This window comes from Panthera uncia, chromosome B1 (genome assembly GCF_023721935.1).
Source record: "Panthera uncia isolate 11264 chromosome B1, Puncia_PCG_1.0, whole genome shotgun sequence".
NCBI lineage: Eukaryota > Metazoa > Chordata > Mammalia > Carnivora > Felidae > Panthera > Panthera uncia.
In genome coordinates this window covers 147,543,157-147,568,351 of record NC_064811.1, presented here as the reverse complement: position 1 = coordinate 147,568,351, position 25,195 = coordinate 147,543,157, and the positions used below count along the sequence as shown (strand labels likewise).

At 37.0% G+C, this 25,195-nt stretch overlaps 1 pseudogene; it reads right to left on the bottom strand.

Annotated features, from left to right (window-relative positions):
- The window catches only part of LOC125922471 (FACT complex subunit SSRP1-like), a 63,875-nt pseudogene extending 39,657 nt beyond the window's left edge, over positions 1–24,218 (bottom strand).
- Positions 24,219–25,195: the final 977 nt, after the last annotated feature.

The following is a 25,195-nucleotide window of genomic DNA, read 5'->3' as shown; positions in this document are numbered from 1 at the left end:
ATTTGGATGAAATGAGCTACTTCCTAGAAGAACGTAACCGATCAAAAACTAAAACAAAAAATTTAACAAATGTGAAGAGTCTTAGGGCACCTGGGTAGCTCAGTCGGTTGGGCATCCGACTTCAGCTCAGGTCATGATCTCGCAGTTTGTGAGTTCAAGCCCCGTGTCGGGCTCTGTGCTGACAGCTCGGAGCCTGGAGCCTGCTTCAGATTCTGTGTCTCCCTCTCTCCCTGCCCCTTCCACACTCCTGCTCACACTCCATCTCTCTTTCTCTCAAAAATAAATAAACGTTAAAAAAAATTTCTTTTTTAATGTGAAGAGTCTTATATCAGTTATGGTAATTGAATCCGTAATTAAAAGATTATTTGCAATAAAGTTTCCAGGACTAGTTGTCTTTACTAAAGTGAGTTCTACAACACATTTAAGAAAGACATAACACCATTATTAACATATTCTTCTAAAAATAAAAAGAGAGGGAATATTTTCCAATTTGCTTCATAAAGCCAGCTTAATTCTGACACCAGAATTACGAGGCCTCACAAAAACTAGAAAATTTCAAGCCAATCTCTTATGAACATAGATGCGACATTTTCTTAACAAAATATTAACACTTTATATCCAACAACATATAAAAGCGATAATATATCACAATGCAATTAGGTTTATTCTAGGAATGTAAGTTTGTCTTAACATTCTAAAAATAAACCAGTATTAATTAGCACATTGACAGAATAAAGAAAAAATGATATCCTTATAATGGCAGATGCAGAAAAACGTTTGACACAATTCAACGTCCGTTTATAAAAAAGAGATATTAGAAAATTAGAAATGAGATGGAAACTTCATTAATCGAATAAAGGGCAGTTACAAAAGAATATACAGTAAGTATTATACTAAATGGTGAAACAGTGAATACTTTCTGAAATCAGAAACAAAAGGTTTGTGACATACAAATGGTATTCAAAGGCATGGTGCTTGATGATACCAGCCAGAGAATGTACATGGAGGAGAAGGGGACTAAGGTATGAGTCCTAGAGAACTCCAACATTAAGACATCGTAGAAAAGAGAAAAGTACAAAGGAGATTGAGAAGGAATTCTATATGAGGAAGAAAGAAAACAAGAGAACAAGTAAGGGAAAAACATTAAAGAAGAGGGAGGCATGAATTGAGTCAAATACTACTGTCCCGTCTAGATAAGGACAGAGAAATGACAACTTGAGAGCGACCTGGAAATCAGAAGGATGGTTGAGAGTAGTTGTTTTGGTAAAGTAGAAAAGTATTGGAAACAGTGAGTTTTGACATGTCTTCTGAAAAATTTTCAGCCAAGGGGAGAAAAGAAATGAAATGGTAGCTGGCAAGGTAAGTGAGGTAAGAGAAGATTCTTTTAAAAGATGGATGAAATGCCATCATGTTTTTGTGCTGACACAAAATGGTCTAGGAGAAAGGAAAAGTATTAGTGATCTAGGAGAGATGGGGAGAATTACTGGAATGAAACCCTGCAGAAGGCAAGAGGAATGGGATCCAGTGCATATGAGGGGCAATTGGCAAGAGCAAGAGATAGTGAGGAGGGGTCTGAGAGATGCCTACAGATTCCCTTCACACACCATTGACCAGAACTATAGTATGTGACCACATCTAGGTACCGTAAGGAAGATTGAGATTTAATCCTCATTCTCACTGGCTATATGCCCAACTCTCTATTATTATTATTTTTTAATTACTGAGGACGAAACAGATGGAAATTTAAGTGGGGAGCACTAGAATCATCCGATATACTAACATTTTCTCAGCTACTACAGTTTTAAGCATTGGAGGGACTATGGGCATTTTTTAGATTTCTGATATCAATTGATAATTCATTTACACGGAGATGGTTTTAACAGCTTAAGATAAAATAGAGGTGAAGGGAATTAGCACTTATTGAGTGACTTTTAGATGTCAATCCTTTGATAAATTGTCTCATCAAACCTTTAATTATCCCATCAGGCAGGCATTATCATGCTTATTTTATTGATGGATAAACTGAAACTCAGATTGGTTAATAGTTACTTGAAATTATGCAGCTAATAAAGTCAGACATACCCTTAGGCCTATCCAGGAATAAGACTAAACACATTATATCCACAGCCTTTAGATGTATTGGAAATATATATACTTTTAATTCTGAAATAAACCCTGTCCTCCACTAGTGTGAATTAACCTCCCTTTTTTGCTTTCCTGGCATTGCATAGATATCTATGCTATAACATTTATCTCATTAGATTTTTTTTTTAATTTTTTTTTAACGTTTATTTATTTTTGAGACAGAGACAGAGCATGAACGGGGGAGGGTCAGAGAGAGAGGGAGACACAGAATCCGAAGCAGGCTCCAGGCTCTGAGCTGTCAGCACAGAGCCCGACGCGGGGCTCGAACTCACAAACTGCGAGATCATGACCTGAGCCGAAGTCGGCCGCTCAACCGACTGAGCCACCCAGGCGCCCCTCATTAGTTTTTTAATGTATATTTATTTGTCTGTGCTAATTGTCTTTTCCACGCCTCTCACCCTTCCATAATTGTGTGATGAATTCTTTAGGAACTGAGATTCATCTTGTTCATTTTTGTATCCTAATTTTGATACAGAGGGGCACGGAAATAATGTTGTTGAATAAATGAGTGAATAAGTAGATATACTTTAAACCACATTAAAAGTTTTAATAGGACACAGAATGTGTCCCATTTAGAAAAAGATTGACATATCATGGGGCACCTGGTGGCTTAGACGGTTAAGTGTCTGACTCTTGATTTCGACTTGGAACATGATCTTCTGCTTCAAGAGATAAGCTTCATGTTGGGCTCTGGGCTGACGGCTTAGAGCCTGCTTGGGATTCTCTCTCTCTCCCTCTCTCTCTCTCTCTGACCCACCCCCACTCATGCTCTCTCTCTCTCTCTCTCTCTCAAAATAAATACATAAAAATTGTTTAAGAAAAAAAAGGGAAAAAAAAAAAGAAAAAGATTAGCATGTCAGACTACATTAAAATTAGGGAATTTCATTCCTCTGAAGACACAAGAAAGTATTACAAAAATTCCCAGGTATTTTCCAAACATCCCTAAAATGTTTTAACTGTTTCACTGTCATAACAGAAATTCATGTTACTTTAAGAATATTTGTGCAGTAATTAAGCCTTAACCCAGACAAAATGTTAAATTAATTGCAAAATGATAGATTCCATTACAAGGATAGCATTTCTTTTGCTGAAAATTCTGCATGAAATTGTTTCCTCAGTCTAAAAAGAATTAATTTATTCCTACTGGGACATCATTACCATTTTAAGTTAATATGCCTTTAATTTTATTAATACTCCCATTTTCGCAATCTCTTCTTTCATTGTTTTTATTTCAGAAGAAGTTAGTTCTTTGTGTAAGAAACATGTTTTAGTTATTTTCTTTGTGATTTGAAATTTAAAGCATTTATTAAAATTATTAGCTATTATGTGACTGTTTGGTAATTTGTGACTATTCCCATTACAAAGTTTAAACTTTGTTGCCTTGAATTTGTGAGTGGAAGAGTCACTTCAGAAATGTAGGCATCTATTTTTTTTTTTTTTTTTAATTTCAACCCATGGATCTTTGACAAAACCAGTTAATTAACAATATTTTCAACTTTTTTGACTTGGAAAAGTGGAACAAAAAGAAAGACTATTTTTTGAATCATGAGATATTTCCCATATGTTATTTTGTTAGTCATCAGACCAGTTTGAATATAGGCACTATATAACTAGATTGCCAAGATGAAAATTTTGAGGCCCAGAATATTTGAGTTTTTTGCCCATAGTCATAAGCTATTAACTTGTGGAGCCTGATTTTAAATCCCTAGATGTATTACCTCAAAGCTCATGAATCTGCTTTTGTCAAGGTCATCATTAACCTCCATTTGCCATTGTCTTTCTCTACCAATCAGTAGTATTTGGCAAAATTGATCACCCTCTCCTTCTCTTTCTTCCCCGAAGTCAGTTCCCTCTATTGAATGTTGATTTTCACAGACCAGAAATACAAAATAAAAGTAGAAATAGGCCCCAGTTAGAAGCAACAGGCCCGACCTCACATGACCCCTGCTATAGCAACTTGACCTGAACAAGAAGCATATATCCTAAAGGTTGGAAATTAGGAGGATTTTGATCCTGCATTACCCTGCCTCTGACCCAAGCTCTCCCAAGTTATAGAGTCATCCCTGAGAAGTAGCAGATAAGACACCTCTCCTGCTTCCCCAAGGAAGGGTATATCATCAGGAGAACTTGTTTGGATGGCACATAACCTGAGGATGACATTTCACACAAGGAGAAACTGGTACTGAAACATGGATGGAGAGACTAAGGTGTGACAGGACAAGTACAAGGAAAGAACATTTCCCTCCTCTCTGCTTATCAGATCCTGTCATGCAATCCTCTGAGCTGGGGAAGTACTGGCTAGTTCCTCTTCTTCAGAGTCCTTTCCTGCTTGTCTTCTTTTTTTTGCTTTTGTTCTTTCCTGAAAAGTTATCTTCACAGGACACAGACTATTTTCTTGAAGGCCTCACTTAGCTGCCTTGAGAATAACTTGGATAATGAGCTCCTAGAAGGTATTGATTTCTTTCCCACATTTAGTTTTCTTTTCTTTTTCTTTGACTTGTCTCTCTTAGAAGACTCACCATGAACCCCTTTATGTTCTTTCATGGTTTTGTCATATTCCCTCTGGTATCCTCAGCCTTGCAATCCCACTTGTCTTTCTTCTCTTCGGACATTCCCCTCCAGGTCTCGTTTGCCTTCTTGGAAAGTTTCATAATACTAATGTTAAGACTGTCTGACTTGATCTTTTCTCACTCAGGATCGAACCACAGCATCTATGCATAAATATGCCTTTTGGGGGGCACTGAGGTCTTTTACCTTCTCCAAAGGCTTCTTGCAACCTTTATGATTCTTGGTCTTTTTGAGGTGTTTCCTCTTCTTCTCACTCCAGGCACAGTCATCCTCATTATTGGAGGAACTGGCAGAGGTCTTGCTGTCAAATCTCTCTGCCATTTCTTCTTCCTCTCCTGAGCTGAATGACTTATTCGTTCCTTCTCTTGAGTCATCTCTACTGTTGATGGCATTCTCTAAGTAGGTATCCTTTTATCAAGTCCAAGTGGGCGTGGTGATCCTCTTCATCGCAGTTAGAGCCCTATTCGCTGTAGTTTTGGTTTACCCTCTCTTCCAATATTTCATTTTTGATGTTGAACCTTTTGCATTAACAAAATCAGGTTCCCATGCACCTGCCTCTTGATGCTTCTGAAGGTGCCCTGCTTGGTCTCAATATCAAAGTCAAAGGAGCAAGTGGGGGTGAAGCCACAGGCAAAGTTGACGAAGGAGATCTTGTCAAAGCAGATGTACACGGGTGGCTTATGAACGTAGATAAACCTTGCTCCGGCAGATGCAATAGTCTTGAGCCTGCCTTACAGGAGCAGATGATGCACATGCACTGAGCCCCCGAGAGCCCTTGGAAGTTGCCTGGAAACTTGTGGTTGACCAGTGTTTTCATGACGCGAGTAACATCTCTTGGAGGCATCTTGACATGTTCTTGGTGATCTGCCTGTCAAAGGGCTTCTTCATCTCTTCCTTATTCGTAATAGGAGTCAAGAAAATGTCCTTGTTCTTGGGGAAAAGAAGGGTCAGGAAGTGGCATTAGGTTTGATCCTGCCTGATGGGCAGATTCAGGCTAATCACAAAAAGCCTCTGGTGCTGGTCGTTGTAGAGTAGCGAAAAGAGATTAAGTATCATGGTGTAGGGGATCTTATAGTCAAAGAACTTGCTGTGCAAGTGCAGAAGGTTGGGGTAGATCCAAATGTTCTCACGATCAAGAGAAGTCACACATTGCAGCTTCTGGAAGATGTATCTTCAATGCCTCCAGGATTATGTACATCTTAGCATGTATTGGGCAAAGGCCTCAATCAGGTCCACGTCATCCTCTAGGGTGGGAGACCCACAGAAGTGCACCTCCGTGAGAGAGATTTTGACATCAACATTCTGGTGGAATTCTGGTGTCACCTCATTCTTGCCTGTGGTGCACTGAGACATGTTGCTGAGGAGTATTTCAAAAAGCAGATGACCACCAATGTCAAAGGAAGGCAGCAGTCCACCAAACTTCACCGTCCCTCAGCTTCTGCCCTTCATAAATAGGACCTTCTCCATTAGTTCGAGGCAACAGTGAGTTTCGAAGAAATCAGAGTTCCCTAAATCCTGATTCTCATATGCCATCATACTTGTAGACGTGGCTGTTCTTTTTGAGTAATTTAAGTCCATGATCCAGAACTACATTGTACTAGATGACCTTCCATTAATGCTCCAGCCTGGATGGTGTCCACTTTGCCCGTCTTGCTATTCTTAAATATCACACCCAGGAGCCTCAACTTTAGCCAATTAGCATTCATAGAGCCTTTCACTTCTGATAGGTACCTTGAACTCCTGACTTTCTGCCACGAGAATAAAGATTTGTCTTACTTGTTCCCCACTGTTTTTTCAAAACAGTACAGAGCCTGTTTTGCACTCAGTAAATATTTGTGGAGTAAATGAAAGAATTAAGGAATGTAGGCCTTTCATAGAACAGCTTCATATGGATTGTGTATAGGTTTATGTCCCAGCTATGCCTATATATACGTCAACAATACCTCAGTAATAGCAAATATTGTTTCTATAAATGACTTCAATGCTTACCCTATCATTCACATAAAAAAAAAAAACAAAAAAACTAAGGGCTTCCTGTTTCTGGTTCCACATGTAAAGAGCTTGGAAGTTGCCACTCTATCCTAATAACAAGTAAAATGCTGAACAGACAGAAAAATCAACAACTCTTCTAGGATCCAAAGGAGAAATGAGAACACGGGGCCCTCAAGATAGGAGAGACAGACAGGTGAATATAGAAAGTCATAGCTCACAGGAGCAGAGGCTCATGTGTGGAAATTGCCACGTGAACCAGGTATTATTGGAGCCTAACTGTCTTAGAGGGAGGGAAAAACCAAATTCCAGTCGCTCTAGCTTTCCATGTGGAAGAAGGGAATATCCAACTCCAACCCACTCTAGCCATCCTTTACCACTGAAGGATGGAGGAAAAAAACTAAGAAATACTTCTGAACTTCATAGTCCAGGGGTATAGGCTTATTAAAAGTCTGAGACCTAATCTCATGACTATAGAACACTTTCTCTTTCCCCACATCTCACCACCACATTACTAAAGACCTACTTACAGCAACTCCTTTTACCCAAGTACCTCACATGTGGCTCTTGAGAAAAAATTACACGGTATACCAAAAGGCCCCTCCACCCCCCCACAATTTGAAAAGATAGAACGAGTGTCAGAACCAGACATGGCAGGACTGTTGAATTTATCATACCAGGGATTTAAAAAACTATGATTCATATGCTAAGAGCTCTAATGGATAGAGTAGACAGCATACAAGAACAAATAGCGATTGTAAGCAGAGAGATGGAAATCCTAAAAAGAACCAAAGAAAAATGCTAGAGATAACAACAACAATGACAACAACAACCAAAAAACACACTATAACAGAAATGAAGAATGCCTTTAACGGGCTAATTAGTAGACTGGAAAGGACTGAAGAAAAAATCCCTGAGCTTGAGGATATGTCCATAGGAACCTCCCAAACTGAAAAGCAATGAGACAGAGACTGAAGGAAAAGAACAGAATATCAAAGACCGAGGGACAACTACAAAAGGTGTGACATACGTGTAATGGGAATTCCACAAGGGGAAGAAAACGAGAAAGGAACAAATAAATATTTGAATCAATAATGATGGAGAATTTCCCTAAGTTAATGTCAGACACCAAGCCGTAGATCCAGAAAGTTCAGAGAACACCAAACAGGATAAATATCAAAAAACAAAAAAAAACAAAAAAAAAACAAAAAAAAACAAACCTATACCAGGCAGATATTTTTAAACTACAGAAAATCAAAGCTAAAAATAAAATCCTGAAAGAAGGCAAAGGGAAGAAACACCCTGACTAAAGAGGAACAAAGATGTGAATTACGTCCGACGGCTCAAAAACCATCCAAGTGAGAAGGGAGTGGAGTGAAATATTTAGTGTTGAGAGAAAACAAAACAAAACAAAACAAAACAAAAACACCAACTAGTTTTTTGTACCCTGAAAAATTATTCTTCAAAAGGGAAGGCAAACTAAAGCCTTTCTCACATAAACAAAAATTAAGAGAATTTGTTGCCAGTAGCATTGCCTTGCAAAAAATGGTAAAAGAAGTGCTTTACAGAAGAGGGAAACAATATAGGTCAGAAACTCAGATCTACATAAAGAAGGGAAGAGCACTGAAGAAGAAATAATAAAGATAAAGTTAAAAACTTTATATTTTCTTTTTTTTTTTAACATTTATTCATTTTTGAGAGACAGAGAGAGACAAAGCATGAGCAGGAGAGGGGCAGAGAGAGAAGGAGACACAGAATCTGAAGCAGGCTCCAGGCTCTGAGCTGTCAGCACAGAGACCGATGCAGGGCTCAAACTCACGAAATGTAAGATCATGACCTGAGCCGAAGTCAGACGCTTAACTGACTGAGCCACCCAGGTGTCCCAAAACTTAAAATTTTCTTATCCTTAATTGATATCACAGATAACAGTTTGTTCAAAACAGTACTAGTAACAATGCATTTAATTGAGAAACAATTTGATAAACATCACCGTGTAAGTTTAAGGTGTGTAGCATGATGATTTGATTTACACATGCTGTGAAATGATTAACACATTCGGTTTTGTTAACATCCATCATTTCATATAGATACAATAAAAAGAAAATAAATTCTCCTTGTGATGAGGACCCTTAGGATCAACTGCATTAACAATTTTCCTAGATATCATACAGCAATATTAACTCTAGTCATCATGTTGTACATTACAACCCTAGAACTTATCTCTTATCACTGGAAGTTTGTATATTTTGACTACATTCCTCCACTTACCCCCCTCCACCCTCTACCTCTGGTAACCACAAATATGATGTCTTTTTCTAGGAGTTTGGTGTTTTTTGCTTTGTTCTCTTTTATTTTGATTTGTGTGTAGATTCCACATATAAGTGAGATCATATAGTAGTTGTCTTTCCCTGACTTATTTTATAATGCCCTTAAGATCCATCCATGTTGTTGCAGATGGCTGGATTTTTCTCATTTTTTATGCCATTGTATATATATGCCACATTTATCCATTCATCTATTGATAGACACTTAGGTTATTACCATGTCGTGGCTATTGTCAACAATGCTGCTATGAACATTGTGGCGGGGGGGGGGGGTGCAGGTATCTTTTCAAGTTAGTGTTTTAGTTTCCTTTAGATACATTCCCAGAAGTGGAGTTGCTGGATCATATGGTAGTTCTATTCTTAGTTTTTTGAGTATCCCCATACGGTTTTTCGATCATGGCCATGACAATTTACAATCCCACCAACAATGCAAAGGAGTTTCTTTTTCTCCACAATTACACCAGCATTTGTTTTCTCTTGTCTTTTTTATGATGACCATTCTAAGGGGCAGGTGGTGATATCTCATTGTGGTTTTAATTTACATTTTCTTAATGACAAGTGATGTTGAACATCTTTTCATGTAGCTGTTGGCCATTCATATATTTTCTTTGAAAAATATCTATTCAGGTCCTTTGCCCTTTTTGAATTGGATTATTATTATTGTTATTGTTATTATTTTTGCTATTGAGTTGTAGGAGTTCTTTGTATATTTTGGATATTAACCCCTTATCAGATACATGATTTGCAGATATATTTTTCTTATTCCAAGGGTTGTCTTCTTTTTTTTTAATTTTTTTTAAACATTTATTTATTTTTGAGGCAGAGAGAGACAGAGCATGAGCAGGGGAGGGGCAGAGAGAGAGGGAGACACAGAATCTGAAACAGGCTCCAGGCTCTGAGCTGTCAGCACAGAGCCCGACGCGGGGCTTGAACCCACGGACCGAGAGATCATGACCTGAGCCGAAGTCCGACGCTTAACTGACTGAGCCACCCAGGCACTCCCCAAGGGTTGTCTTCTTACTCTGTTGATGGTTTCTTTTGCTGTGCAGAAGATTTTTAGTGTGGTATAACCCCACTTGTTTACTTTGATTTTGTTGCCTTTGCTTTATGTGTGATTTCCAAAAAAAATATTACCAAGACCCATGTCAAGATTTTTTCTTGTTTTCTTCTATGAGTTTAATGGTTTCAGGTATACATTTAAGCCTTTAATCATCAGTTTTGAGTTAATTTTTGACTTTCATTCTTTTACATGTGAATATACAATTCTCCCAACACCATTTATTAAAGACACTGTTTTTTTCTCCATTGAGTATTCTTGGCTCTCTTATTAAATATTGGTTAACTGTATGTGCTTGGATTTGTTTCTGGGAATTTGATTCTGTCTTATTGGTATATTTGTCTGCTTTTGTGCCAGTAATGTACTGTTTTAATTACTATAGGTTTATAATATAGCTTGAAATCAGGAAGTGTGATGCCTCCTGCATTGTTCTTCCTCGGGACTTCTTTTGCTATCCAGGGTCTTCTGTGGTTCCATATAAATTTTAGTAGTATTTTTTTTTTAATTTCTGTAAGAAATGCCACTGGAATCTTGATAAGGATTGCATTAAATCTATAGATGGTATTTTAGCAACATTCAGTATTATTTCTTCCAATGCATGAGCATGGGATACCTTTCCATTTATTTGTGTCTCTTTCAATTTCTTTCATCAGTGGCTTGTAGTTTTCAGAGTAGAGATCTTTCATCTTCTCAGTTAAATTTATTCCTAATTATTTTATTGTTTTTGATGTTATTCTGGATGGAATCAATTGTTTTTGTTTCTTTTTCAGAAAATTAGTTGTTAGTGTGTAGAAACACTACTAATTTTTGTGTGTTAATTTTGTATCTTGCAATTTCACTGAATGCATTGATTAGTTCCAACAGTTTTTTAGTTGAGTCTTTAGGATTTTTTATACATAAAATTATGTCATCTCCAAATAGAACAGCTTCATTTCTTCCTTTCTAATTCTGATGTCTATTATTATTATTATTTTAAATTTATTATTATTATTATTTTATCTGATTTTTCTAGCAAGGCTCTCCAGCACTATGTTGAGTAGAAGTGGTGAGAGTGGGAATCCTTCTCTTGTTCCCTATCAGAGGAAAAGCTTTAACCTTTTACCATTAAGTATGATGTTAACTATAGGCTTGTCATATATGGCCTTTATTATGTTGCAATGCTCCTTCCGTGTCTAACTTATTAAATGTTTTTATCATAAATGGATGTAGAATTTTGTTAAATACTTTTTTTGTGTCTATTGAGATGATCATATGTTTCTTTTCTTTCAGAAACAACCTATTTGATTATATGTGCTAATGTATGCATCTTACATATGTATATATATTTATACATATGCTTATGTATGCTATAATAAGTTAAATGAATGACAGCAATGATTCAAGGCATGGGAGAGAGGAATTAAGATTATTTTATTATTATAAGTTACTCACACTACCATGAAGTGGTATAGTGTTATTAGAAAGTGTTCTTAGATTTATAATAAATATATATTATACATTCCAGAACAACCACTACAAAAAGTTTTAAAAAATAGTATAATTTGTACATTAACAAAGGAGAGAAAATGGAGTTATATAAAATGTTCAATTCAAAGGCAGAAAAAGAGTAGAAGACAGAAAAGCAAAAAAGAACAGGGACAACAAATAGAAAACAGTAATAAATATGATAGATATTAATCCAACTATATCAATAATCATCTCAAACACCAATGGTTTAAATTGGACAATTAAAAGATGGAGATTGTTAGAGTATATCAAAAAACAAGATTCAAATATGTGTTGTGTATAAGAAGCCCACTATATATATATAAAGACACATATAGACTAAAAATAAATGGATGAAGAAATATATACCATGATAACTCTAAAAAAAAAAGAAGTAGCTATATTAATTACACACAGAGAAAATTTCAAAGCAGGGAAAATTATCAGCAATAAAAAAAGACATTAAAGAATGATAAAGGGATCAATTCTCCAGGAAGATAATGATTTTTAACATGTAGGTGCCTAACGTTGGAGCAACAAATTACATGAGGCAGAAGTGCAAGGAGAAATAGATGAGACCACATCAGAGTTGGAGACTTCAGTATCCCTCTATCAGAAATGGTCAGATAAAAGAGGCAGAAAATCTATAAGGATATAGCTGAACTCAGCAACACCATTGTTCAACTGGCTATAATGGACATCCACAGACTACTTCATCAAACACAATAGACATGCTTCTTAAGCTCACATGAAACATGCAACCAAGGCAAACCACATTCTGGGCCGTAAACACACCATAGCAGATTTGAAAAAATAGAAATCATACAATGTCTGCTCTCAGATCACAATGGAATTAAACTAGCGGTCAATAACAGAAAGATGAGTAGGAAATCTCAAAACACATGAGTTCAAAGAGCACACTTCTAAATAAAGCATGGATCAAAGAAATCCCAAGAGAAATTTAAAAATATTTTCAACTCAATAAAAATGCAAACACAACCAAGTTTGTAGGATGTAGCAATAACAGTCCATAGGGAGAAATTTATAACATTAAATGAATATATTAGAAAAGAAGAAATATCTAAAATAGGTAAACTAAGTCTCTTCCTTAGAAACTTAAAAAAATAAAAGCAAAGTAAATTCAGAGTAAGCATAAGAAAAGAAACAATAAGCAGATATCAATGAAATTGGAAATAGGAAATCAATCAACAAAATCGTATACTTGTTCTTTGAAAAATACATAAAATCAATAGTCTTGTAGCCAGGCTAAGTAAGAAAAAAAAAAAAAAGAGAGAGAGAGAGACAATATAAATTACTAATATGTGAAATAAAAGAAAGGATATCACTACAGATCCCTTGGACATTAAATGGCTAATCAAGAAATGCTATGAATTAACTCTATGCCCATAAACTGATAATCTAGATGAAATTCCTTGAAAAACATAAAATACCAAAAGTCACACAAGAAAGAATAGACAAACTGAATAAGCCTATATTTATTAAATAATTTGAGTCAAAAATTAATAACCTCCTCAAATAGAAAGGTGGGGTCTAGACAGATTCACTTTCGAATTCCACTTCACATTTTAGGAAGAAAATGTATCAGTTATTGACAATGTCTTTCAGAGGACAGAAGCAGAAAGAATACTTTCTAACTCATTCTATGATGCTAGCATTACTCTAATACCAAAATCAGACAAAGGGATTAGGAGAAATAATTTCTTTTTGAGCATAGATGTAAAAATTCTCAACGAAATAATAGCAAGTAGAATTCAACAATATATAAAAGGAATTATACACCATAACCAAATGACATTTATCCCAGGTATACAAACCTGATTCAACATTCAAAAATCAGTTTATGTAGGGGTGCCTGGGTGGCTCAGTCGGTTAAGCGTCCAACTTCAGCTGAGGTCATGATCTCATGGTCCGTGAGTTCGAACCCTGTGTCGGCTCTGTGCTGACAGCTCAGAGCCTGGAGCCTGTTTCAGATTCTGTGTCTCCCTCTCTCTCTGACCCTCCCCCATTCATCCTCTGTCTCTCTCTGTCTCAAAAATAAATAAACGTTAAAAAAATTAAAAAAATCAGTTTATGTAATCCATTGCATCAACTTTCTATAAAAAAACCCCACATGATCATATTAGTAGGTGCAGAAAAAGCATTTGACAAAATCCAACACCAATTCATGATAAATAATTTTAGTAAGCTAGGAATAGAAGAGAATTTCTTCAACTTGATAAGAAATATCTATAAAAAACAAACAACCCCCCCACCCCGCCCCAAACAAACAACAAAAAATCCTTACAGCTAACATAATGATGAGAAACTTGAAGCATATCCACTAGTTATCAAGAACAAGTCAAGGAGGTCTCCTCTCATTACTTCTTTTTAACTATCCTATTGGAAGTTCTAGCTATTGCAATAAGACAAGAAAGGAAAATAAAAGGTATACAGATTGGGAAGTAAAAAATAAAACTACCTTTGCTTGCAGCTGACATAATCGTATACACTGAATATCTGGGTTTCCCAGATTCAAATCCAATCACGTTCATTGTTCACTTTATTTTTTCTTCTTTCTCTTTCTTTTTAACAATTGAAATATAACTAACATATAATGTTATCTTAGTTTCAGGTGTACAATATGATGATTCAACAATTCTATACATTACTCAGTGCTCATCAAAATAAGTGTACTCTATCTCCTTTATCTATTTCACCCATCCTCCCACCCATCTCCCCTTTGGCAACTGCCAGTTAGTTTTCTGTATTTAAGAGTATGTTTTGGGGGGCACCTGGGTGGATCAGTTGATTGAGCAGCCAACTCTTGATGTGGGCTTAGGTCATGATCATGGTGTCTTGGAATCAAGCCTCGAGTTGGTATCCGTGCTGAGTGTGGAGTCTGCTTAGGATTCTCTCTCTCTCTCTGACCCTCTTCCCCCTCCCCTGCTTGCTCTCTCTCTCTCTCTCTCTCTCAAATAAAATTCAAAAACAATTGTATTTTTTTGTGTGTCTCCCCTTCTCTTTATTCATTTGTTTTATATCTGAAATTCCACATGAGTGGAATGATATGGTATTTTTGTTTCTCTGGTGAGGATGTGGAGAAAAAGGAACACTTGAGTACTGTTAGTGGGAATGTAAATTGGTGCATCCACTATGGAAAACAATATGGAGGCTCCTCAAAAACTTAAAAATAGAATTACTATATGATCCAGTAATTCCACTACTGGACATTTACCCAAAGAAATTAAAAACACTGATTTGAAAAGATATATGCGCCCCTATGTTTATTACAGAATTATTTACAATAGCCAAGATATGGAAGCAACCCAACTGTCCATTCATTGTTGCCTATTATCTTCAGATGAAGATATAACAGACTCTTTAAGATTTTGTCCCAGTTTTCTTTTCTAGTGGTACGTCTCCCATTCTATATTCTAGCACCTCATACTTCACCTTTCCAAACTTCTTTCAGAATCCCAAACATGCAATGGTATATCTCACTTTAGAGCATGCTTATCTTATGCCTTGGAATACCCTTACTTTGGTATTTCATTTGGATACTACCTATTTATCCCTCAAAACTTAGCCTACAGGGCACCTGGGTGGCTCAGTCAGTTGAGCACCTGACTCTTGATTTGGGCTCTGGTCATGATCTCACGGTTCATGAGATGGAGCCCCACCTCTGGCTCCATACTTACAGTGGGGAAACTGCTTGGGATTTTCTTTCCTCTTTCTCCCTCACCTTCCCTCACCACTTGTGCTCACTTTCTGTGTCCCAAAATAAATAAATAAATATTTTTTAAAAATTAAAAAGAACATTTTAAGAAAGGTTAATCACATGAATAAATAACTGAGTGAACAAATAAAAATCTTTTCAAATTTAAAAACATTTCTCACATGTGTCTTCCCTCTCTTTTCCTACTGGCACTTTTCATTTCGGGTTTTATCCATTATAAGTAGAACATTGTAATAATGCCTAAGTAACTTCTTTCAATATGAGGTCCCTTCTCTCCCTACTTTTCCTCTCTACACACACACACAGTGTCACAGGGTCCTGGGACACACACACACACACACACACACACACACACCTATTCTTCTATCCTGAGCACTATTACATTAGACTTTCTTAAAGATTCTTGTCTCTGTTCAATCCCTTAACTAACATCTTTCTGCCAGTTTTTTTTCCAGTAAATCTCTTTCTCCCCACTTGCATTAATGTAGATTATATTCATCTACCTCATCCATGAATACGGACTGACTGTTCTTGCTCTGAGATTTGAAATCCTTTCTTCAGATGACTTCCTTCAGCTTGTATGTACACCTCAATTTTTATCATAAATGGATATATAACATGGATTATAACCCCAACTGAATTATTAACCCCTTGGGAGAAAAGCATGCATTTTAGATGCCTATAGCATTCTATAGAATAAAATTCTGAATTAAAAACACAGTATGTAATCAGCAATGATTTAGTGATTGATTCCATGCTAATTTTGAAAATCTTTACTGACATTTTCACTTAACTATTCTTAGATACAAGTACAATTGGATAGTCATGTGTTAAGGTAATCCATCTTATTTCAGTAAAACCTTGTGGATTTTTGCATTTTTGTTTAAGGTATACTACAGTGTTGATTTCCATGGATCTGTATGTATGTTTGATTACAGTATTAATATGTTAAGAGCTTAAGATGTAAGACTGTAGAACAAAAAGGTTAAGCACGTGGGTTATGAGCACAAATTAACTTGTATTAATTATAGGTTTGAAATGATCCCTGGGTCTCATTCCAGCTGAATAACCTCAGACAAGCCACTGAATTTCAAAGTCTCAGTTTCCTCATCTGTAAAGCAGAGATAATGAGTTCCTAGTTCATAGACTACTGGGAGAATTAAAGGACAAGGAATGTCTTTCAACTTGTAAGAAAAGAACAGTCAACAGTAAAATGTATATCCAGGAAAACTATCCTTTAGGAATGAAGAGGAAATCCAGACAGTCTCATATGAATGGACACTAAAAAAAAAATGGTCACAAGCAGACGTACCCTTCAAGAATGGCTAAAGGAAGTTCTTTAAATGAAAAGGAAATGACAAATAAGGAATCAGGGAGCATCAGGAAAGACAGAACAATGGAAAGAGCAGAAAAAAGGGCAAGTATAATAGACAATTTTTCTCCTCATGTGTTTTGCAAATACATAATGCCCCTCTTTTGTCCATTATAATGTTTTAAATTTTAATTTAATTGGAATTTGAAATGTTTCTAATTTAGTTGTATTAATAGCAAAAAAAAAAGACATAGAGCTTCTAAAATATTTAGTATAGTGCCTGACACGGAACATAAATGCTTGATATACACTAATTTTTGTTATAAAGAAGATTTAAAGATCAAATCTAAACTTCTAATTTAATCTATGAGGAAAATGAGATCTAGAGAGGGCAAATGACTTGCTCAAGACCAATAGTTAAAGAGAGAAATGGCCTGGATAAAATTCCAGGTCTCCTGATACTCAATGTAGTCTTTTAATGTCCATATTGCTTTGCAGGCTGTGGAGGACTCCCTGAAGGCCTTCTAAAGATGTTCCGCTTCCTCTTATTGTAGGTATATAGTGCTCTGAGAGCATTTGATATGTAAATTTTTGAAACCGAAAGAATAAAAACATACGGAATCGTTGAATCACCATACAGTACCCCTGAAACTACGATAGCACTCCATGTTAACGAACTGAAATTAAAATAAAAAGTTTTTAAATTTTTTTTTAAAAAGAATAAAAGCAAAAGTATTTATCTCATCGTATCCAGTTCCTTTGTTTTTCAAAAGGAAGGGCCTAGAAAATTGTCCTTTACCGGCTAGTGATAAAAATTTCATTTGAATTTATACTACATTGACTTATATTTTCAGGTTGTAAACATTATTTTGAGTTAAGCATAGTGGTATTTCTATCTTACAGGAGTTCATTGTTCTATTTCAGAGGTTTCTTTTTAAAAATTCTTCTTGGAGTTTAGAAATGCTCATGGTTTTCCTCTTCGAAATAGATCTTACATGCAGTTTTAAAGAATGCTTTCTTAAACTATGAAAAGGATGACTAATTCCATTTTAAGTTTGTGGCCAAATGATGGAAAGCAAAGACATCCTCCAGAGAGTTTACCAGGGGGCTGGGGTCTACAAAAACCTTTTAACAGAGATTTGAAAATACAACTGTATTAATTATCAGGAAGGATACTTTTCCCCTAAAAGAATATTCAGCTATAACAATAATGATTTGTTTGCCTCATTTAGAAGCATAGATTTTTTTGAAAGGAAAATTCTTTTACAAGGAGAGCTAAGCCAACTCTCGTGCATATGTAAGAAATAAATCCCAATTCTTTCTTGTTTCTGTTTCTTTTTTTTTTCCCCCCAAAAATTGTATAAATGAGGAAGTAGTGCCAAGGACCTATTAGTAATAGTTATTTCCTAATTGCAGTGGGAAGCATCCTGCATGTTTAAATAAATATTGTTAACTCTGACCCCTCGCTTTGCCAGGACTGATAAGGCAATTGTTTGACCTATATGAAGCGCATACAGTATACACAGAGTGGAGTGCAGCAGGAAAACAGGAAACAATAAATCAGAAATTAGAGCACTGATTGTTGTAGCTAATTACATCAGGCTTCTGCTTAATTTCTCACTCTGTCATTCTAACCTGATTTTCTTGCCAACAGACTTTGCAGATTGCTGGTGTCACGTACATTCAGCAAATAATAATCCTTAGTTACTGTGACTGACAAATGAATGAGCAGGAGAAGATAGTTTATTATGCAAGGATGAACTGAGACATTCACCAGATACCTGCCTGGATGCTTTTTTAATTCACTTACCTACATGTGCTGCATGATGCATTTCTCCAGGAGCAGAGATTTTGGCCATCAAGACAGCTTAATTAGATTTGTGGTTTGGTTTGATAATATTGAGCAAGAAGAAAAGACGGTACTGTAAAGCGGAGGGAGGGAAGAGATTGGCTTGGACAAAGAGAGAGATAAAGTGGTAACTTAGCTATTTAAGTCAAATCCAAAAATAATATGTTTAGGGTGAGTGAGATTAGTCAGCATGTTATTAAAGGTTAACCTTGTCTAACATAGATTTGGGGAGCCAACTTGGTATTTTCAGCCTGTTATGGTTTGAGTATTGAAATTCTAAACCACATGTGTTAAAAAAAAAAAAAAGAATAATACAAATGCGATGCTCTTATTCTGAATTAATTGATTACTCCCAGGTGCTACTTCTGTACGGAGATAATGCATGTCAGTTCAGTTTTCCTTGAACCCAGTCCTGGTGTTATTTAAATAGTCTAAAATCAACTTTCCTTTCCTTTTTTTGATTTTATAAAAAATCCTTAAAAAGTTCTGCTATAGACCCTGAAGATGGAATATGGAAGATCTAAGTGAAGAGAGTTTTCACTCTTGGTTATTTAATAAATTTTCATATTCTGGGTATACTCTCTAACCTTGTTATAGTATTTACTAATCAGATTATCCAACTGCTGAGCAAATCCCCAGCTAGATACAACTTCACCCAGGCTCGCTGCTTCTTTGGTGCTTAACAAAAATCGTATTACTTTTTTTAACTGAAGGTTCCATGTATGCAAGTTATTTAAAATGAAAACTGCTTCTCAGTTTAAAATCAAATTTACTTCATTCTTCTTTTCCCCTGGACTCTGACTTTACCCCTGTTTTGCTTTAGCATCATTTTCAGGGGAAGAGAAAGAGAATTTAACACTGAGATGTGAGGGGATCACACAGTGACAAAGGATGTGGCAGAGATGTAGGGTCCCATGTTTGAAACCACTGTTCCACTTGGTAAAGCAAGAGGTCAGAGTTAACTATTTACTTAAACGTGTAGGTGATGTCTTACATTCCAGCGATGAACTTGGAATGCAGGCCAATTAAGCAGCCCGGGAACTGTGGTAGAAGGGCCAAAAAATGGAGTATAACGTGCCAGCATTGCTGCTGGTCCAAAGGTCAGAGGGTGCAGAATGCTTCATTCCTTGTGTCTTCAAATTAATTCTCGTGTATAAAATGTTTAAACCTCTCCAAATCCCAAGCTGACCTTCCAAGAGTCCTTCTTAATGTCATTTTTTTTCATGTTTTCAGACACATTTTATAGATATATATTAAATAACCATCGTGTGCGTATTGTGCCATTGCATTCTTCCCACTGCAGGGGAAGATGTCTTTCCACTATAGGGAAGACCGCTTAATGTAGCATCCCAAAGTCATCGCCCTCAAGAGCAGTTGAAGGAAGCAAACTTGAACTTATAAAACAAGAATTAAATGACACAAACCGGAACATGATCTTCTAGATTCCTAAATGTGTGGTATTGACAAGGCTATGGAATTTAAAGAGACCAAATTTTTCAGAGAATGGAGACAAATTGACATGGACTTAGATGGATAAATAGCATTTGGATAGCTGGAGAAGAAGGAGGAGACATTTTAAGCAGAGAAAATTGGTTAGAAGAAGTGGGGGAAACACTGCAAAATTGGAAACAAGGAGAAGAGTGGTGAGAAGGGGGTAGGAGGTTGTGGATGGAGAAGGTGGCACAGATCCTAAGTGTTACAGGAGGGGTTAGATTTATTATTACAGGTAAAGAGATCACACCAACGGATCCAACAGTGAGGGCTTGGGGTGTGGAAAATAGGGAAGAGAAAAGGCTGGAACTAGCACATCAAATGAAGAAATTATTAAAATAATCCAGGTTTGATGTGATCAGGGTCTGCTCTAGCTGGTGATAGAGAAAAGGAAAATATAAATTCAAAAGCTACTCAAAAGCAGAGATTGGCAGACATGATGACATTCCATGTAGATGAATAGAAGGGTTGAGTCAAAAAAGAGAGATTTGGCACCTGGGAGAATTATCTTTGCTTTGGCAAATATAGAAAATTTGGAAGAACAAGTGTTTCGATGGAGAGATGAAAGGGCATCAGTCTCCAGGGAGAGAAGGAGAAGGGACAGAGCTCTTTTCTGGTCTTAGCTGCAATAAATCTTCCAGATGCCTCATTCCTTATCAGTTACAGACATTTGTATTAGCACAGCTTGGTTTGTGTGAAGTGCACAGACTTGTCCCAAGACAGTAAGTACGACATCTGTGTGAAATGTGTCAAAACTAGAAAGGTGTGTGCGGGGGAGATGACAACCTGATGAAATATTATCAAACGCTACCCCTCAAATACCAGAGGTAGCATGGTATTCGGGGGCAGGGAAGGGCACATACTTTTACAAGAAGCCACCACAAAGAACTGTGCATCCCAAAAGGAGATGCGTTTCTTAGTTTCCTTTTGTCCTCGTCAACTCTGGTCAGCTCTAATCTTAACTGTGCTCCAGGACCCTGGTTCTTGCACCTGCTCGGATTGGATCGGGTGTCAGATGCCAGTTGATTGGTATGTGACTGGCCTGTCTCCTGTTCAACTTTTGCTCTAAGTACTAGGCTTTGGGTGGGGACCAGTGTCTGACCTCATGCCACCCTCTAGTGATTGACTTCACAACTCCTGAGGCATCAGTCTCCACTGAAAGGGACTGCACAGTCCAGAATGTATAAAAATAATCTTCTATTCTCTCCCACTTCTTTCACACCCATGCACTATAACATTAGCCATAAAAGGCTGATACTTTTGCTTATCACTCTGTTTTCACGGTCTTCATCCTCACTGCCTGACGGCTTGGGCTAAAACTCAAAGTGGAAGCACACTTCAACTTTTTGCACATATTAGCATCTAGGACCATTTTAAACTGTTGTGCAACAGAAAAGGGTACGATTGTGAATGGCGTGCCTTCATTATCTCGTGTGAATACAATAAGAGCTCAAGCATATGTCCTTATCCAAGATGGTTCTTATTAATCCAGACATTGTTTGTAGCTACAGGGAGATTTCTGAAGATTCACCACCACCTTTGATTGTGATAGGAGCGATCCCTCTAAATGAATCCAAGATCAAATTTGAAGTTGACTTTTGTAGACAAGCCAGTTAGAGTTTTAAGGAGTCCATGGCTTGGTTTACAGTGTCCAGGGAAGCTAAGACTCGAGGTAAGTCATTAAGTTGTTTTCAGTTTTTACCTTGTGCAAAAGCCATTGTTAACAGAACTTATATAAAAATCAAGATATTGGGCCAAACTGTGCTTCTAGAAGGGAGGCTGGTCAAGGTTGGCCCAACTTGACATTACAGGAAAACCTGTTTTATTTCTCCCCTTTTCTTATAGACTTTAAAGCATTCTTTCTCCATGTAATTTTCACTGGTGAATGGTTTGCTGTAAATGGGGTGCACTGTAATAATTCAAAGTTTTGATTTCATTTATGATTCCCAGAATACCTGGCTTAAAAGAGCCTCAAAGCTTTCCTTCTTTTTTTGGTTTTTAACTTGAATTTGTAATATTCCTGCTTTCTTGGACCCTGATGACACCACAAATGAGAATATAACTAAAAGTATATGCTGCTCATTAGTGGAGCTCTAGCACACCTGTGTTATATATATATATATATATATATACACACACACACACTGTTATATATATATATATACACACACTGTATATATATATATATATATATATATATATACTGCTATATATATATATACTGTATATATATATATATACACACTCTGTTTTATAGATATATCTATCTATATCTATCTATCTATCTATATATATATAGATAGATATATACACATTGTCTATAAAAGGCTGGCCTAACAGCCTTAGGAAGCACTGCCGAAAAGAGGTTGCTTCAAGCAAGCTCTCCCTCGGGAAGAATATTGTTTTCTCTCAAAGAATATTAGTTCTATTAGTTTCTTCCCACGAGCGCGTGTGAAGAGAAGGAAAGAAGCTAAAAGGAGAAAAGCACAGCTCTGCCCAAATCCACTTAACCCCCCTCATGAAAACTCATTATTAACAAGAGTTTTGATCTTTGTACTTTGCTAATTTACTCCACACGCAAAGAAAACTCGATTTTAAGTGTGTGTGCCCGGATGTTAAAAGCAAAATTATTAGAAGCCGTGGTTCACCTGAAGACTCCAGGAGACTTCAGAATTTCCACACCTACCAGCTCCATCAACGACCTCCCTACTCCTGCAGCCACACCCCAAATATACATGTCATTTCAATAAGAGCAGAGCACTTGCTATGCAGAGAGGCTTAAATAAAATTAAATCAGTTACTTTCCAATCAGATCGTCACCCCCAAATCTTCTCTAGTCAGGGAAGCCGGACTCAACATGGAGGTCCTCTTGGAATGCAGAAAACAATGATCTCTGCCATGGTCCTGCTGGCTCTCACATGGATTCTGTTTATTGTCCTCATCTTCTTACCGACAGAACTCTGCTTTTGCTCAAGGGAGCGTGCAACTACAAGATCACCTTCCCAGGTCTCTCTTGCTGTTACAGACACCATTTAACACAGTTCTAGCCAATGAGAACCAAATAGAAGCTTTGAGCAGAGCTTCTCGGAGAGTCATTTCAAAAGAGTCGACTGACTTTGTTCTTTTTTTTCTTCATTTATGGGCAGAAAATATAATGCTAGAGGTAGAGTACTCATCTTATGACTGGAAATGAGGGGGATGGGAGACAAAACCACATGCCACGGAGAGCCGGATAGAAAGAAGAGATGCAGGTTCCCGAAGGCACTGCAGAGTCAACACACCATTCCACAAACACATAAAACCGTGCAGCCATACCGATTCCCAAATGGTATCGTCTCAGAAGTGAACTTTTCAGTAATATTACCAGACATGATAAAAAAAAACACAATTATGCATGTATTTATCTTGAAGTAATAGATCCGTCCCTGGGTTGAGATAATTAATATATTTATTGGGCACTGATTAGATATTCGGCACCTGTTCTTATGCCAATTCATCCAACCTTCATAGCTACACCAGTAGGTGAATGTTACTATCCACCCTTTTTACAAAAGAAGAATGCAATGTTCAGAGAGGTAAAAAGGGCATACAGGTCGTGCATTGGACTTATTACATTCTCTTTCCACTGTACAATATTGCACTTTTAAAAAATGTTTATTTATTTTGAGAGAGAGCTAGAGGGAGAGGGGCAGAGAGAGAAGTAGAGAGAGAATCCCAAGCAGGCTCCACACTCAGTGTGGAGCCAGACACGGGGTTCAATCTCAAGACCGTGATATCATGACCTGAGCTGAAATCAAGAGTCAGATGCTTGACTGACTGAGCCACGCAGGCACCCTTATCCTGGACACTTTTCAAATGTTTTAGATACTAATTCTTTCTTTATTCTGCATTAGGCACTACCCTTTTGCTTTATTTATAGCATCTTTTGTTTAAAAGTGTTTTCACTTTCAATGGAGACAGATATATCCATCTTTACACATTTTTGTGTGTTTAGCAAGGTGTCTGCCTTGTTTAAAAATTTTCCCTAAAAGGAAAACACTTTTTCCTGACTCACATACCAACTTCGGACACACAATGTAATTGTGTGGCAGGGACTCCCACTCCAACCAATTTTCCAACTCTCCTGACACCCACCCTGGTGTCTTATAAGTCAATTCTGACACCAGCTTCCTGGAGTTACCACAGACCCCACAGGTGTAGGGTTCACTTCCACAACACTGCTCCCCACTGTAGATGCCAGTCACCAAGTCCCAGCCTCCCATAATGCTGACCAAGAGGCTACAAAATCAAGGGTTCCCATGACCCCTTCTTTGGGTTTGATAATTTGCTATAATGGTTCACAGAATTCAGGAAAGCATTTTATTTACTCTCGTTGATTTATTACAAAGGATACAACTCAGAACAGTCCAATGGAAGAGATGTATTGGACAAGGTATGTGGGAAGAGACATGGAGCTTCTGTGCCTTCTCCACGTTCACCAGACTCCAGGCACCTTGATGTGTTCACCAACCCAGAAGCCCTCTGAGCTCCTCGTGTTAGGATGATGGAGACTTCATTACATAGATATGATGAATGATATCATTGGCCATTGGTAATTCCTGGCCTTCATTACACAGAACCCTACACCTGTGGGGTCGGTGCTAACTCCAGGAATTACCAATGGCCAATGATATCATTCATCATATCTATGTAATGAAGTCTGGGAATCCATTTCCAGCCTCTCTTCCCCAGAGACTAAGGGTGGGGCTGAAAGTTCTAACCTGCTAATCACAAGGTTGGTTCCCCTAGGAACCTGCTCCCCATCATTAGATGCTTTTCAAAAGTCACCTCATTAACATACACTTAGGTATGGTTGGCCAGACTTGATACGATAACGGAAGACACTCCTTCACCTTTGTCACCTTTGAGCTATTTCTAGAACTGGCAACAAAAACAAATATTATTACAAAGGATGCCCCTTTAGTCCTTTTCAGGAAATTACAAGGGTTTTAGAAACTCTGACCTGGAACTGGGAACAAAGACCAAAATATATATTTCTTATATCACAATATCATACTCCTAATTCAAAATCATAAAGATAGAATCCTATAGTTTTATTTCTAGTGTGTGTATAAAAAGAATTTTATAGTTTCATTGAGTCAAATTTATCACTCTTTTGCTTCATGATTTTTTTTTTTGGTATATTTTAAAGAAATTCTTTGCTACCTCATCATGAAGATGTTATCTAATACTTTTCCTC